The sequence below is a fragment of the Quercus robur genome, chromosome 12 (assembly GCF_932294415.1).
Source record: "Quercus robur chromosome 12, dhQueRobu3.1, whole genome shotgun sequence".
Taxonomy (NCBI): Eukaryota; Viridiplantae; Streptophyta; class Magnoliopsida; order Fagales; family Fagaceae; genus Quercus; species Quercus robur.
Genome location: NC_065545.1, coordinates 33,594,950 through 33,613,203, shown reverse-complemented (window position 1 = coordinate 33,613,203; position 18,254 = coordinate 33,594,950). Strand labels below are relative to the sequence as shown.

The 18,254-nt window shown below is 32.0% G+C and overlaps 1 long non-coding RNA gene across 3 annotated transcripts; it reads left to right on the top strand.

Moving 5' to 3' along the window:
• Positions 1–8,816: 8,816 nt before the first annotated feature.
• On the top strand, positions 8,817–16,738 carry LOC126709735 (uncharacterized). 3 transcript variants are annotated; one of them, XR_007649470.1, is made up of 5 exons: positions 8,817–9,113; positions 9,681–9,866; positions 9,976–10,024; positions 10,792–10,854; positions 11,942–16,738. It is a non-coding gene; the product is annotated as an uncharacterized LOC126709735 (long non-coding RNA). The 3 variants fall into 3 exon arrangements; XR_007649469.1 differs by lacking the exon at positions 11,942–16,738 and adding an exon at positions 11,317–11,592; XR_007649468.1 differs by lacking the exon at positions 11,942–16,738 and having other exon boundaries at positions 8,819–9,113; positions 10,792–11,592.
• Positions 16,739–18,254: the final 1,516 nt, after the last annotated feature.

Sequence of the window (18,254 nt, the reverse complement as noted above, 5' to 3'; positions counted from 1 at the left end):
GAAATATAGGATTTGGAAGTCAAGAGAAACCTACAGCTAGTAAAATACTAATAGTGCAGAAAAATATTGTGTAGTTAATTATATTAATAATAAAAGGATTAGAGAAAGAATTTGGATTGTAATCATATTAATATTTTTATCAACTTAGAAATTATAGGAAAAGAGAGATAAAAAAAATCTATTTTTTAAAAATTTATAAAAAAAAATTAATTAATTTGGTGAAACTGTTTGGTGCAACTACGGTTTCTAAGCCCAACTTTTATTTTATATATATATATATATATATATATATATATATTAGCCAAGTAAATCAGCACTAGATCCTCAGGACAAAGTAAACATGTTGACCCATTGTCATTCATGACAAAGTGTCACCTGTTTGGATTAGCAGCATTAGCTTATTTGAATTGGCTTATTTATATTAGATCAACAACATTTACTTAAAAAATAGGCGGAGAAAAAATAAGTTTTACCTAAGAAAAGTGAGGCTTTAAAAAATATGTAAACTCATTGCCTTTCTATAAGCTTCATGAAAAATGTTGTCAAAGCCCATTTACCAATCTCAAGGAGGGGAGAGGGGGAGGTTGTAGTACAAAAATACATATAAAAGAAAACTAATATAATGAACTTCTCAAATTTACAGCACTCTAATATGGAGAACAAGTTTATTAAGTCATGCAATAGTTCCAATTTAATGAACATGGAAAATTATTTCAAAGCACTTCATACATCCTAATAGGCAGCTAAAATGTAAAATGTGACACATTTGCAATGAATAAGATCAACAAGAAGACAATCCTAAGAGATACATTTGCAATGAATAAGATCAACAAGAAGATTTGCAATGAATAAGATCAACAAGAAGACAATCCTAAGTGACACATTTGCAATGAATAAGATCAACAAGAAGGCAATCCTAAGTAGTGTTTTTATAAAAACGGCCATTAAAAAATTATAATAGTGATAGTTTTTAGACCCCTTAAAACAATTGATTTAACCTAGGTAATTAGCCAAGTTGTTACTTAGTCCAATTAAACAAGTCTAGGTTATCACAATAACACAAATCAAATCATGCAAAACAGCGGAAAATAAATAACACAAGATATGATCACCTAGGAAACCAAACCGGTAAAAACCTGGGGAGGATTTGACCTAGCTATCCTCAAGGTAAACTTGAATCCACTATCTTGAAAGAATTGAAGTTCATACAATAAGACTTACAAGCCCCCACGTTTTGTTAGTGGAATGCTGACATGGCAGAATCTAGATCATTAAATCATTAAAGAGTGGTTAGGATTTAAGGAAATCTATATAAGAATATTGTTAATGGAATGTTGACATGGCAAAATCTAGATCATTAAATCATTAAAGAGTGGTTAGGATTTAAGGAAATCTATTGGCAGAGTATCCTAGAAAATCTAGAGAATCTAAATCCTACAATATAGCCTTGTATTGTTAAGAACTAGTTAATGGTTGATGTAAGTGCTTGCTAGTGCTTTACTTTCTTATAATGGAACTCCTTTTAACCCAAATTAGATGATGTCCCGTGCGATGTGAGGACTACTTTACAATTTTATTTAAAATTATTTTTATGTATATTAAAACCTACATATAATACTTATTTTGTTGTATAATATTTATGTTTACCTACAATATTGTTGAATACTTTGAAACTTAATTTTCTTAATTCATATTTTATTAAAAAAAAATTGCATAACACTGTAAGACTATAACATATTATATTATTTACTATTAAAAGTAGATTTTATTTGTTAAACTGTTTAAATGATTTTAAAATCTATAAATAAGAATTTAAAGCATAAAATACTTTTATATTCTAAAATTTCATAAATTTAAGCAGCCTCCCATACACTTCCTCAACCACCTTATTCTCACAATCAAATATGGAGACCTCAATTGCAAACACTATTCATTATCTCAATGAAATTAAGGAAATCGTTTATAAGTATCAACACAAAGAGAATATGATTAAACATAGAGAAATTGGCAAAAAACACATCCATTTATCAAAATTTAATTATTTTTAGTTAGACTTTCGTATCCTTTAAAAAGAAAAAGAGGAAAATACTTTGAATTTATCATCAACTTTCATTTTTATCACTATGGCTCATACTGCACAAAATAGTAGTAAAAAACCTACAAATTATGAGTTCTAACACAAAATAATAATATAAAAAATAACAAACTTTATACATTTATGACATTTCCAAACCAAAATCTCAAACACCCAAAGACTCAAAGCGAATCATAACCTTCACAAAATCTACAATGTCTGACTTAAATATCAAAACTGTGAGCTACCATCACTGAATAAAAAATTCAAGCCCCTTTCTTGGTCATAGCCTACTCATACATGTTAGAATCAAATGGTACCACAATGTTGAAATTATATAGGTGTTGTTGAAAGGCTGAAGGTAAATGACATCGTTTTTTGTCTGAGTGTATTTGAGATGAGATAGTATGAAGGGTTGTGGACATGTGTATATAAAGAAGTAGAAATGAAAAAGGTGAATGGAAATGCAAAGAGTTTTTTTGTAGGTTGTTTGCTAATACGAGTCTTTTAGGTTTATGATATTGATCTTAAGTGGGTATTTTGGGTGTCATTCGTTTTGTTATTTTTTGCGTGTGGAAGGGAAACAGAGATGGGAGTGGGTGAGAGCGACAATGTGATCAATGTGCTAATTTGTTATATATCACATTATGCCTATATTCAATTTGCAGCCACCAAGCTGAGCCATTTGATTCAAAAGTAGGGGCTAATCTTTTGGATATCATTCTCACAAAGGTAAGGTATGCTTTGTGTTTTTGGTAAAAATGTTAGGTCTTTAAATATATATATATATATATATATATTTGTAAATATTTGATATATTGATTCTAGGCATAATGTGATCAATGACTTGTAATCAAATTAATTGTCACTCAAATTATTCTCTTTTCTTCTTGTTTAATTCATTTTCATCATGGGTTTTGGATTTCATCTCATGTTTCTTCTTTCTAAAAATGCACTTCTATCACTCTCTCTTATTTAACTCTATATTTCTGTTATTCTGGAATGTTAGTTTCATAGTTCTTGGAATTTTGGGAGGATGATCAATTTTTTTCTTTTATTATTTATTTTAAGCTTAGTTTGGCTGTTGATCTAATCTTTATATATGTGTGTGTATATGTATATAAATCTTATATTTTGATTCCAAGGCTGTTTTTTGTGGTTATGCTTCTAAAATCACCATTTATGTACATTGCAGATGGAGAAGGTGTTCTTGATTCTGCCCAAAGTTTTCCTCATGTAAGATTTCACATTTTCGTTCAAATATAGCTATATCCATGCTTCTTTTCTTTGCTTTGAAAATGTTGCATGTGTGTCTTTTGAGATGAGAATGGTTAAGAGCAAGATTTGGATTTGTTTTCTTTTAATATTCTGGCATTGTCTAATTTAGCCAATTGAAGTTTGTGTAATCAATTGGAAGGCTATTGGTTACTAAAAATGGATAAGAAGAAAAGTATAGAGATCTAAATTTCAAAATTCTTAGATCTTTTGGTATGTGTGTGTGTGTGTGTGTGTGTTTTCAGAAGGGTGAGTATTAAAATTTGGATTTGATTTCTTTTATTTTCTGACATTTTCTTATGTAAGCAAATGAAGTTTGTAAAATGAAAGGTAGTCTATTTGGTAACTCAGAAAGGATAAGAAGAAAAGTATTAGGATTTGAATTTTACAATTCTTAGATATTTTGGGTTATAAGTTTATTTTTTTGGGAGTTCAAATATTATCTTTCCCCTTTTTGTTTCTATTTGTCTTATCATTTTTTACTTATTTATTTATTTTTATACTTTTTGTAATTTGTAATTAAATTTTGTTTAATATAAGAATATCAAATAAATATGTTTTTGTTAATAGTTGTGCAAATGTGTGGTTTTTCCTCATTCGTTACATTTTATAGGAAACTACATAATACTTGCTTGTGGTTTAAGCCTACTTTGGCTTTGGAATATTGCAATTTCAAGGTTCACAATTGTCATTAAGACAAATGATATAGTAGATGTTTAAATCAGATTTCTCTTTGCAATTTAAACTCAGTTCAACCATAATTTTGACTCTCTTTTTATTTCTTGCCACCAAGATAAATAGAGAAACGAAATTTAACTTACATGGTTTGTTGAAATTATGCCTTCTTTGTTAAAGTAAGAAATTATGTGAATGTTACTTCTTTAGAAAAATGTGCTTCTTGGAGTTAAAGCTCCTTTCTTGCTTGTCAAGCCACAAGAATTGTAAACAGTAATTAGAAAGCCAAAGGAATGGACAATTTTGATTTATAACACATCACATAATGATATATAAGGTTGTGTTTGTTTCCTTTGGCTGAATATCATTTTTTTCTAATGTTTGTTTCATGGTCTTTCATATATCACATCTATATGTGTGTGTGTTTTACTGTAATTTTGGCTTTTTAGAAAATAAAAAATAGAAAAGAAAGTGAGCTTTTTACTTGTCATGTTGAAGCTATTAGCTTATGTAAGAATTAAATTATAATAAATCTAGAATGTGACAAAAGTATAAATTAATGAAATGGTACAAGTTTTGTTATTTAAGGATGTCTTTTGGATAAAAGAAAAATGGAAAAGAAAGTGAGCTTATTACTTCTCCTGTTGAAGCTATAAGCTTAGTTGAGTTGATGTGAGTTTAATTATGAGAAACTTAAGAGAGGTGAAAAAAGAAAAGAAAAAAAATAATAGTCCAGATTGTGTCATTTTGGATTTTGGTTCTTTTAGTAAGAGAAAAAAATGGAAAAGCAGCTGAGCTTATTACTTGTCTTGTCAAAGCTTTGACTTTAGGAAGCTAAGGTCAGAGTTACAATATGAAAATCCCAATAGAAGAGAAAATAATGAATTGCTCAAAATTTTGCTTTCTTTCATATTCTTAAGTAAACAAATGGAGAGCTTAAAATTTTTGCCTCTCTTAGGAGAGGTTGTTCAAATTTTAAGCAATCAAATTAAGTGAATGCTTTTTTTCTTTTTCTTTTTTAATTCGTCAATAAGGATTAAACTTGGTGTATAATTAGGCAATGAGGTTATTAGAACTTGTGAATAAGTAGCTTACACTCTTGTCTGTTAGCTTGAGCTTTTAGAGTAATTGGTAAATTCGGTTGGAAATCAGAAGTTGTATTTGAATTGAACCAAACGTATTATATTGTTAATGTTAAATCTCTCAATGTTGAAATTCAAACAGTTTTTAGCCTCATTTAAATTAAGAAGCTCTAAGAAGATTGAATCAAATGCACTTGGAGAAATTAGCCCGGTCACTTGGTGAAATTTTTTCAACTCTATGATGGAATTTAACTTTGATAATTAAAAAAATTAAATTGATATCTTTGTTCTCTCTAGAGAGAGAGAGAGAGAGAGAGAGAGAGAGAGTTTTGTGAATCAATTACTCTATTCCTTTTTGGATGTTTTGATTTTGTCTCTTACATGTTGTTCAGTTTAGTTTAGTTTAGTTTAATATTACAAATGGTTATAGAATTATGAAATTGAAATTGGTTGATTGAATATAACCTTTTTAAAAAATATATATATAATTCGATAGTTGTGGGAGAGGCAATTTGAAGTTTGAACCCTTGATGTCTGGGATGAAAACACTAGGAGGTGCCGACTAATTGAGTTACAGGGCTCTTGGCTAATTGAATATAGTTTTAGTTTAGTTTGGTTATACCATTACAATGCTTATTAGGCATCCTTTCCAAATATGTGAGGAGAAATGTTTTTAATATATTTATCGGTTTTGTTTTGTCTGTATACGAATATTATGCATTCTTTCCAAATATGTAAGGAGAAATGTTTTAATATATTTTTTGATTTTGTTTTGTTTGTATTGTATATATGGTGTAGTAAACAACATTCATTCCTTTAACAAGTGGTCACCTAATGTGCTACGGTGGAGGTGCCAATTCATGTAGGTTTTATGGCTTAACACTACAGGTACTTGAGAGCCTAAACCTTTGATAGAGTAGAAAGTGTGGATCAGCAAATGAGATTAAGAGTATAAAAAGTCGAGAGAAAGATTATTGTTTAAAAATTCTTTATGATGTTTTGAATTTTGATAATGTTTTGATGGCATTGAAAAGTACATTGTTTCATGACATAGAATATATGTGTCTTCTTTAATTAGGATTTGACTGTGGAAGTGGGTTTGATCTAAATTGGAATTTATGTTATAGAGACAAGTTGATAATAGGTTCTATATTTGACTTTATGTGACTATTAAGTATTATCTATATAAAAAGAGTGAATGAGCTTCTCTATATTATTTTTTTGGTTTAGTCAAGTTTTGTCTTCTTGTGAAGTTAAAACGATGCGTTTGAAGAGAACAACAATTCAGTCAAAATTTAAAGATAAACTCAAACAATGGCGACTCACTAAGGATGGTAATTTCTGCTCGACCCTCAAGTACCCGACCTGGCCCAACCCTAATGGATTGGGTTTTACCCAGCCCGATAAAGAATAGGGCCAAATATGGGTTTAAAAAAAAAAATCCGAAATCGGCCCGAACTCGGACCCGACCCGATTATATCCTTAAGTACTAAAATACCCTCGTATATATAGTTATAAACCCTACCATCTCAAATCATTTCACATTTTTTAGCCGCCCCACTTTCCTCTCCCTCTCTTTCTCACTCTCCTCTCCTACTCACTCTTCTCTCCCACTCTCACTCACTCATTCTCCTCTCCTCTGACCACCACAACCACAACCGAGCCTTACTCACTCTCCTTTCTTCTCACCACGACAGCCCCAACCAAGCCCAGAAAACCCATACACAGGCGATGCAGGTGTAGCATCATCCGATGGACATTTCATACTCAACATTTCCTTCACCCTCTGATCAGAACCCCCACTATTCCTTAGCGAATTCAAAGCCCCCAAACCCCCCAAACAACTTGTCGTTGAAGAATATCTATGGTACGGACGAGGTTCCTATCCTTTCCACTAGCTTTCTCTCTTTCTGGATACACCTTGATGTTTATTTCTACGTATTTCAATCCCTTCTCCTAAAAAAACCTTTAAATTGTTGTACTGTCTAATGTATTTCTTTGGTTTTTAGTTTGATTTTGAGGTTTTTGAATAATTTTAGTTACTAAACTGTGATTAGATTTTCGTTAGGGCTCTGTTTAGGCTTCAAATTTTTTTTTTCTTAGTTGGGTTGCGGATTGGGCCCAAATCTAGTTGGCCTAAACGGGGCCCGACAGGGCGGGTCTAGGCCCCGGGAAAAAAATCCGTTTAATAAATGGGTCGGGTCTGAGCCGCGGGTCTAGGCCCGTGGGTTAGGTTCGGGTATGAAAAAACCCGGCCTGAACTCGACCCGTTGCCATTCCTATGACTCACCGTTTACTGCCTTTTATCTTCTTCTTCTTCTCTCTACACAGATTTTTTTTCTTCTTTCTTTTCCTCCCAAACCACTAATCTGTACTGTGATTCAATTCCTTCACAACCTAGCCTCAGCATCGATCTCTCTCTACTAATCCAGATCAACAAAAAAATTTGAATCCCAAGAACATTTGCAGCCGATCTGCATGAGAGAAGAGCCAGGAAAAAAAAAATGGAGCTCAAAGCCTCAAACGCTGTTTGTGATCTCTATTGGTTGGTGGATGTGCGAGAGATAGACGATTGCAGGTTTGAAACCCTGTTTTATTTACTTATTTTTGGCTTCTAATACTACAAAATTATTGTTGCTGTGAAAATTGGGGACAAATGGAAACTAATGGAAGGAAATTGAGGATTTTTGGTGTTCGCTTTCAGAATAAAAAATTCAGAGCTCAATTCTCCCAAACAGGGCCGACCCTAGACATTTTGGGGCCTAAGGTAAGAATTAAAAATGAGGTCTTTTTTTATACATATATATTAATTAAATTAATGTTTACTTAATATTTTTATATTATAATATATTTTATTTAAAGTCTATTTTTCTTGCCTTTTGAGATGCAAATTGACTAATTAAATTTTTGTATTCAAGTTTTTCTAACATTTCCTTTTCAATCGATAATATAGCTAATCCACTTAATCTTTCTTAGGACATTGTCGATCTTAGATATGATTTTATTAATTTTAATTTTGAAAAACTTCTTTCTACAGAAGCTACAGTAACAAGTATTGTTAGTAGAATCCTATAAGCAATGCATGTATTTGAGACTCATTATTTCTTGCTCATTTGTGATATTTTCATCTAAATTTTGTATTATATTTTGTTTATTTCTAATAACAAATTTACCCATTGATTCTTTTTGAGACTTAATTAATTTTTCTTCTTCTTTTCTTTTTTTAAGTTTTTCATATTCAGATGCATATTTTCCAATAGACATTTCTAATCAAACAATATATTTATAAAGACTAAAATGAAAAATAACTTTCAAGAATAGAGTAAATGAGAAATAGAACCTGATTTATATAAAAAGTATTGTTGTAGTTTCAAAGAACAATAACAAGATTTTAGCAATCTCAACCTGCATAAATAAAAACTTATTCAATATATTACAACTAACAAATATATATATATATATATATATATATATAAACACAAGCTTAAAATTTTTTTTTTTTTAAAAAAAAGCCCAAGCATAACAAAAATTTAAGCACAACTATAACACAAGGCTTATTAATTTATAAGACCCACCAAAAAAAAAAAAAAAAGGCTGAATCTTATTACAAAAACGGCTGAATCTTTAATATCTTTACAAAACCAGGCTTTATAAAAAAGAAAAAAGAAAAAAAAACTTGAAGGCCCAAAACCAGGCCCAATCTCAGATTCTCAATCTTATTACAAGTGAAGTCAAAGTGCCCAAACCCCAAATATTTATACCTGAAGTGAACGGCTGGTGAGCACTGAGCAGTTGACTGTTGAGGGAGGCGGAGAGCAGATTCAGAGAAAGAACGAGAGAGGGCCTGAGAGGCGGACTGGCGGAGAAACCGAGAGCTTGAGCAGTTGAGAGAGGCGGTCCAGGCTTGCTGCCTTGCTTCAGGTTCTTGAGCAGATGAGAAGTGAACAGTGGAGTGGAGAGAATCAGAGAGAATGAGAGACAGAGAGAGGCGGAGAGCAGAGAGAAAGGTAAAATTTTTAGGGTTTGAATTGTTTTATTTGTTTTGATTTGTGATTGTTTTGTGGTCAATCTCTTAGACCGGATTAGTAGTTTATCTGGATGATTTTTGGTTTGTCTAGAGGATAACAATGTTTAACCGGATTTTTGGTTCATCTGATTTTTTTTTTTTTTCTTTTGCCCCTACTCGCCTAACTCGCCTAAGGGAAGGGCCGGCCCTGCTCCCAAAATACTAAGTTTTGAGTTTTTGTGCGTATGTTTGTGTGAAAGTTTGGTAAACTCAGATGGGTCAGAATATTTAGTGTTGTATTTAGACTATATGAATGAAAGTTTGGATTTTTACTCGGGTTGAATTTGTGTGTGTTTGCTATTTGTAGGTGTTCTTCTTTGCAATTATCTCTGCGCGTGAGATTGAAAGTTTGGATTTTTACTCAGATTAGATAATTTTTCTATGTTAATATTTGCTCTTAGGTGTTCTTTTGTCATGTCATGTATGTAATTATGTATATATGTATATGAATAAAAGTTTGGGGTTATTTTTATTTTTTACTAATATCCTATGAATTTGGTGTATGCAGGCGTTCTTTCTGCGATGTAGGATTGGCTTTTCATAGATGAATCAATGTAATCTGTAATATTGGTTGTTGGAGGTAAAGAGATTAGAGGCTCTATCTCTGATCTGAAGGGACCCTATGGTTTACCCCAAGCCTCGGTGAGTTGTGGTTTTGGCTAACAATCCATTGAGGTCCTTGAGATGGCACAAGGTAAAAAAAAATTTGTGACCTATTCTTTATATTTTTATGGTTCTGTTGTTGAATGTTATAGGCTTTTGAGGATTTTAGATTTATAGGTTTTTTGTTTTTGTTTACACAGACAGTCATCAAGCAGAGGATTGTGATTCCAAGGCTGCAGCAGAGCAAGGGTGAGTTGTGTTTTTCGTGTTTGTTTTGATTTCAAGTTTAAATGCTTAAAAATTTTAATATATGAAGAAGGGGCTTGGTTTTTCTTGTATATATAAAAAAAAGTGAAAGATTCCACCTACAGTGATTTAGTGATTTTTTGGTTTAGTCAATGCAAAACTCACCTTTTCATTACTTCTTTTATTTGGTTCACAAATGTCCAAAACTCAATGTTTTTGTGTGGGAAAGAAAAGCAAGTCTGAGGCAGCCAAAGAGCAAGATACATCTTCTTCTTCTGACAGACTCAACAGAGGGATAAGCTTGAGCTGAGTATGTGTAATGCAATCGGAGAGGATAGCGCTTCACTTTCAACACGATCTTTAGGTTTAAGAAAAATAAAGGGATTCATTTGCTCACATAATAAAATGCACAGTTTTGGAAAGAAAAACGGAGAGAGATGGGATAGCACAGGGAGATATGAGATGGAAAGCTTATGTGGTGCCACGTGTATATCTCTCACTGTCTCACTTTTCTGATTTTTCCCTCTCTTGAAATGCCCAAATGGGCAAATCCTTCTTCTCATTCTCTTATTTCCCTCCTAAAATCCTCAGGTGTCTCTCTGTTTCTGTGCAGTAGATTTACACAGTTTCACATGATTAGAAGTTCAGGGTAGTTCAAACTTTGGAAAATAGAACAATTTTTAGCGCTACTGAGTGATTTGATATATATATATATATATATTCCCCCTTTTGTCTTGGAGTTTTTTTTTTATTTTTTATTTTTTTAACAGGTATTCACAATAGATTCTGAATACACAAGGAGGAAACAAAAGCTGAAACGGGAGCAACAAAAGGTATGTGAATTCACATATGTGTGGCCTTTTTGTTTGACATCATGAGTATAATTGTTCATTTTACTTTTTTAGTTTATCTTTGCTCCTAAAGTGGGTCCCATTGTATTGTCAAGTGAGTCTCACTGCTCCAAAAGTCAGTTTTTAGTTTTTTTTTTTTTATTTACTTTCATAAAAACCTTTTCAGTTTCAGCAAAATAAGTAGTTTCAGCTTTTATCTCCTTTATTTTTTCCGCACAAAAAAACTTTTATCACTTGTATGTGCTAGGATTATGCCCTTTCATTCTTTCATGAAATTTAATTACATAAAAAATTGATATTATGAGGTTTCATTATTCTAAACGACCTTTCCAATGTGATAGAACTGTTCATCATTTCCATGTTAAAGAGTATGCAATATTGAGCTATTTTCTTTACTTGTAACTATCCAATTTCATCTGAAAGTTGTAATGATGGTTGGAGCAGGGAAGTTGGTGAGAAAGATTGGTGGAAATGACGGGAGTAGAGACACATATGTATAGATGTGCAATCCGAAGTTTTTATTTTTATTTTTTATTTAATATATATATATATATATATATATAAAGTTTTTGTTTGAAAAAATTTTCCAAATTTTTTGTTGTTTGCAAATTTAGGCTCAATTGACTATGGGTGTTGTATTTATATGATTTTGTTATGAGTTAGCTATGTTTGGATTGTGGAATTAAAAAATTGAGACTCCATCTTGATTTTGGAAATCAATTCTTTAAGGTATTTGTGTTGCATGCAAAATGTTTTATGAAAGCTTCCAATGTAGAAGTATTTGAGTATTTAAAAAAGAGGCATGGATTGATACTCTAATACTCCATTATGTTATTGTAGAGTAAATGTTTAAGCCATTTTCTCAATTTAGGCTCAACAACACTGAAAACACTACAACCTTAAAATTATGCTTTTTTAAAATAGGGAATTGGTTTAGACTTCCTTTTAAAGTATTGCAAGTTCTTTAGAAATATACTTTTACTATCAACAATATAGTTTCATTGTAGTGATTGTCTCTAACTTTGCCAAGAGTTTCAGTTCATTGTTCAAAAATAAATATTTTGTTCAGATTTTTATTGAGGACTGAATGATGGAGACCTGTTTTGGTTTCTAATTTTGACTCTTTGAACATCCTAAACGATGCCGTATATGGAAAGAAACAGACACTGATTTGCCTCAGTCAGATCCTTCAACCTTAGCTTTCAATTTTCAACAGGTAATCATTAGGTCTTCCAGTGTTCTATTTTTATATTTTATCATTAAGTAATTATTCAGTTTTTGTGTTGAGGAATTTTTTTTAGTATTATTTTTTTATTTTTGTTGTTGTTGTTGTTGTGAATGTTGCACATTTTCAAATGGGGAATATGTGAAATTTGGTTTAGTGGAATTGGAGAAAGCGTAGTGTTAGTATTTAGTGCTACAGAGGAGGTACCTAAAATTCTGTTTTACAAATTATTTGTTTCAGTGGTTATAAAATTCTGTGTTTTTAGGTTTGAATATTATTAAACTGTAGTATGCAGGAACCTCTTGGCAGGAGCTAAATTATATTTTAGACAATATGTTGAATTACTAGCCCCTGAATTACATGGCATGCAGTAAATTTTAGTGCCTTCAATAAATTTAGAGGATTTCTTGTAAAAATTTAATATATTTTAATTATTCAACTGTCGGTCTTTTGAGCTGTTGCCATCCTCTTCTTTTCCTTTGTAATAGTCTTGTGAACTAATGCAAGACATATCATGTCTTTAAACAGTTCGGCAAGTTCACCTCTATAAATTTTTCCTTCAATGGTTTTTCATATTGTTTAAAGTCTAGAAGTTCCAATCCTAGTTCTTGTAGGTATGTGCTACTTATATTTTATCATGGTCAGCTTAATTTACCATCTTCCGACCATAAATGGATGTTAACTTTAATGCTTTTAATTGCTTTGAAGCTTTTTAAGGCATTTAACTAGTTTGATTCTACTTATGTATGTGCCATGTTGAATCTTTAAGTTTTGCAGTACCTTATAGACCATGAACTAAACATAAAAAAGAAAAAAGAATTGAACTGTCTTTTTTTTGGATGTCTTATCAACCCATATGAATATGTAATTATCTTCAATACTATATTTGGTTCTACATACATAGATGAGTATACCAACTAGTTTAATTAGAAACAAAATAAAAGAATATGCTTGTGTAGAGTATACTGAGTAGTGAGTATACAGAATATTTTAATTAGAAACAACAACAAGGTTGATACTTGATGGTTCCTTGTGTATGTTGAATATATACATTTTTTTATGCCGAGTATACTTTAAAAAAAACAGAGTTGATAGTTCTTTTGTGTATAATTATATGGGTTGAGTATGCATTTTATGCTGAGTATACCATTTTATTAAATATGAAATATGTTTGTATTCGAAATATGGATTCAGATATGAAGGTTGTCTGTGCAAATCCTTATTTGGTCGAGTTCATTCAGTTTCCAATAGTCTTGACTTCTAGGTTTTCTAAAAAATTATATATGTTTGTTGCATTTACCAAGAAATGTTATATTACTAGGCATAATGCTAAGGAGAAAGCCATTTTGTTGCACATGAACTATGGTCATTTTTAGAGAAATGATTGAAAGACTCTCAAAATTAGTCAACTATCCATAAGAATTAGGGTCTAGATCGTCCGTGTCATGAAGCTGTTTTACTTATTGAAGCAATTTTAAAAGCCGTTGCTAATTTCCACTATTCTAGTAAAATTCATGGTAGGCTCAGATATCTTGAGAATTATCTGATATAATATGATATCGAGAAGAATGTCAAAGTTTTGTTGATTCATGACAAAATGGATGATAGTATATCTGGAATGGGAAAAAGGGGTGTCATATATAATTTTTGGCCAAGCTCTTAAAAGTGTGATTGTAGAAATTACCCAAAAGATTTCAAGTGGTTATGCAATGTAATTACTAATTGTCATGGGAGCAATTATTGGATACGTATTATCAAATATCCCTCCCTCTAGAATTATAGTAAGAGAATTGCTTTTATTGTGCGGGTTAGGATGTTGCTTCTGAACTCTTAGTTATATGTTGTTACTGTCATTTCCAATGAACTCAAGTTTTTGGATGGACTTTTTAAGGATTGGCAATCAAAAATTCCTTTTGAGACTTCCTATAAAGACTCTCTATATTGATGGTTATGGAATTTACTTCAATGAACCAGTTTATTAAACATCAACAGAAAAGCTCCTTCAATATGTTGGAAATTTCATGATCCATTTTAGGGTTGGTTTGGGTCGAGTTTGTGCCCAACCCAGAACTGACCTGCCGAAATTAAGTGGCAAAACATTGAACCCGCTGTTGACCACTAGAGTAATTGGATTGGACGGATCAAACCATCAACAGGTGGCGGACGAGTCGGTTGGAGTCACAGATTTGAGAAGACGACAAGAAAAACTCATATCCGGCGAAAATCTCATTGGATTTTATGAGATTTCGCCAGATTCGGTGAAAATCTCATCGGATTCGATGAGATTTTGCTAGATCCGGTCAAAATCTCACCGGATCTAAGTGAAATATCGTTGGAATCTAGGGTTTTTCGTCGGGATTCGGAAAACTTTGGCCGGAATTTTGGTTTTGTTTTCACCGGAATCTGGAAAACTTTGGTCGGAATCTAGAAATCTTCACCGGACTCTGTGTTTCTTCAATCGGTTTGGGTTTTTTAGGTTTTAGGGGAGGAAAACCGAGATCGACTCGTTGGAATCGGTTTCTGGGGTTGAAGATCTGTTGTCAACCGTCGGAGTAGTCGGGTTGGTCAGAGTCGGATCGGATCTGGTCGGTTTCTTCGGGTGGTCATGTCTCGGATCATTCTGGACAGCCCTAATCCATTTTAAGAAGAGTTTGAATGATCTAGATCTAGCAATTGACAAGCCTCTGCCACATTGAATTTACCAGAATGAAGAATATAATGAGCTCATGCTTTTCAAGTTTTCTGGAGAAACAAGTACACAATTAGGTCTCCAGAAAACTTAGAAAGCATGAGCTCATTATATTCTTCATTCTGGTAAATTCAATGAGGCAAATGCTAGTCGCTAGCTAGATTTGGATCATTCAAACTATTCTTAAAATGGATCACGAAATTTCTAACATGTCGAAGGAACTCTTCTGTTGATGTTCCATAAATTGGTTCATCGAAGTAAATTACACTACCTGATGTTCCATAAATTGGTTCATCACAGTAAATTACACTACCTTTAGTATAAAGAAAGTCTTGTTAGGGAATCTTGGGAGGAATTTTTGATTGCCAATCCTCAAAAAGTCCATCTAGAAAGTCGAGTTCATTAGAAATGACAGTAACAACATTTAACTAGGAGTTCAAAAACAACATCCTATCCCGTACAATAAAAGCATTTCTCTTACCATAATTCCAAAGGGAAAGATGTTTGATAATACGTATCCGATCATTGCTCCCATGACAATCGGTAATTGAATTGCGTAACCACTTGAGATCTTTTGGATAATTTTCTACAGCCACTCCTTTAAGAACTTGGCCAAAAATTATATAAGACACCCCTTTTCCTCCATTCCGGATGTATTATCATCCATTTTGTCGTGAATCAGCAAGATTTTGACATTCTTCTCGATATCATATTGTATCAAATAATTCTCAGGATGTTGAAGTCCACCATGAATTTAACCAGAATAAAGGAAATTAGCAACGACCTTTAAAATTGCTTCAATAAGCAAAGAAGCTACAAGACACGGAGGGTTTAGACCCCAATCCTTATGGATAGTTGACCAACTTTAAGAGTCTTTCAACCAATCCTCTAAAAAGAGGTCATAGTTCATGTGCAGCAGAACGGCTCTCTTCTTAGCGTTATGCCTTGTAGTATAACGTTCTTGGTAAATGCATCGAGAATATATAATTGTTTAGAAATCCTAGAACCTGAGACTATTGAAAACTAAATGAACTCGACTGAATAAGGATTTGCGCAAACAACCTTCATCTCTAGATCCATATCTTGAATACAAATATATTTAATATTTGTTCAAAATGGTATGCTTAGCATAAAATGCATACTCATCTCACATAATTATACATAAAAGTACCATCGACTCTAATTTTTTTAATGTCTACTTAGCATAAAAAGACTCTAATTTTTTTAATGTCTACTTAGCATAAAAATGTATATATTCAACATACACAAGTAACTATCAAGTTTCAATTTCTAATTAAAAATACTGTGTATACTCACTACTCAGTATACTCTATATACACAAGCATGTTCTTTTAATTTATTTCTAATTAAACTAGTCACTACTCGGTATACTCATTTATGTATGTAGAAGCAAATATAGTATTGAGGGTAATTACATATAAATATTTGTACGGGTTGGTAAGACATCCCAAAAAAAAAGTTCAATTCTTTTTTATTTTTTATGTTTAGTTCATGGTCTATAAGATAGGTGGGACCCACATGTCATTAAGACATAGATTTCATGAGATTGTCTTATACAATACTTTTATTTTTTAATATTGATTTGATATTTTCTTTTTTGTATAATTGGATTTGCTTGATAATTTATTGAATGTTTTGTTGATATGTTGTTTTTAGGGGGTAAACACTAAGCTTAAACTAGATTACATTTGATAAAAAATGGTTGGTGACGACTTAATTTCATCCTATGGTCTAATCTCTTTAGAATCATTATTTCACAAACGATAAAATTGCAATCTATATTTATATGAATATGCAAAGCTCAAAAAAAGTTTAATTAGAATTTGAAATTAGAATCTAATTTTGCATCATGTGTCTAAAATTATGTGGGAATCACACTATAACTATCCACTTAATTTGTGTCATGTGTCCATTTAAGTTTTTTAATTTTTGTGTCAAGTAAGTTAATGAGTGCAAAATACTAAGAATCTAATATTGATGAACTATAAAATTAAAATAATTAAAGTAGTATAATTAAATTTAAATAAAAATTTTAAAATGTGACTAATTACGTTTACTTTTTTTTTAAATAATAATTTGACTAATTATTTATATTTTTATGATAAAAATTGTGTTTAATTTTAAATATATTTATACATACGTATGTGTTATATGTTATTTTTAAAAAATAATTTGACTAATTATTTATATTTTTATAATAAAAATTATGTTTAATTTTAAATATATTCATGCGTATGCATGTGTTACATGCTACTTGAAATTAATTACAGAGATCAAGTATCACATAAAAATTTAAGGGAGGAGCATAAATTGCCTCCTATCTTTTTGGGGAAACAAAAACTAATGATGGTTTTTCTTTTCTTTTCCTTTTTATAAGGGTTTTGGCATTTTACATATTTGTTACCTCACAAATGACTCAATGGTGGATGGGTAGGAGCCTCCATCCTATACAATGTTCTCTTTCTTTCAAGGATACTCATAGTGATATAGCTTTTACAAGTGGATATGTATGGCCTTTTTTAATTTTGTTGAATTCATTTTTCATACTGGTACAATCTTTGATATAATCCATAGTGCCACAACAACTTGGCAACTACATTTTTTTTTTTTTTTTGGTATAAAAGACGATTCAATAAACAAAACTAAGGAGCTACAGCACGAACAGGACAAGGCTTGTCAAAGCACAAACCATTCAGATCAGCCTCAAAGGCTTCCAAAACGTCCAAAGGCGGACTGTGAAAAACAGAAAAATCTAAACACTGGGCTGAGCCCATTCTAGCCATAACGTCAGCACAACGATTTGCTTGCCGGAAACAATGATTAATCTGAACCTAAAGGAAACAGCTCAAAAGATGTCTGCAATCATCCAATAAAGGAGAAACTACCAAGTTATCGTACTTGGGATTAAGCAAGGCAAGAACAAGAGCACTAGAATCAACTTCAACTAAAAGGCATTGGATATTAAGGTTGCTGCACAGCACTAAACCATCTCTAAGACCCCACATTTCAGCTACAGAGGCGCTAGCTGAACCGATAAACTTAGAGAAACCAGCTAGCCACCTCCCATGCTCATCTCTCACGGTGCTACCACAACCAGCTTGATCATTGCTTCCCAAACTAGAGCCATCAGTGCTAAGTTTCTTCCAACCAATTGGAGGCCTCTCCCAACGAATCCTCTTAATCACATTGCACACAGCTTGTCTAGGCGGAACAGCATAATACAGAAACTCAAAGGCTTGATCATGAATGCAAGCAGCAAGTCTTGGATTATAGCTTTTCCCGTTGAAAACACACTGATTTCTACACTTCCAGATGCACCACACAGCAATAGGAAATAAAATCCTCCATTGAAGTCCCCCACGGCTACTGTTATCCTTCCCATTGGAGCTCAACCAATCCTGCAAATCTTCATTCCAAAACTCTCGGTTTTGACACCTAACGCCCAGC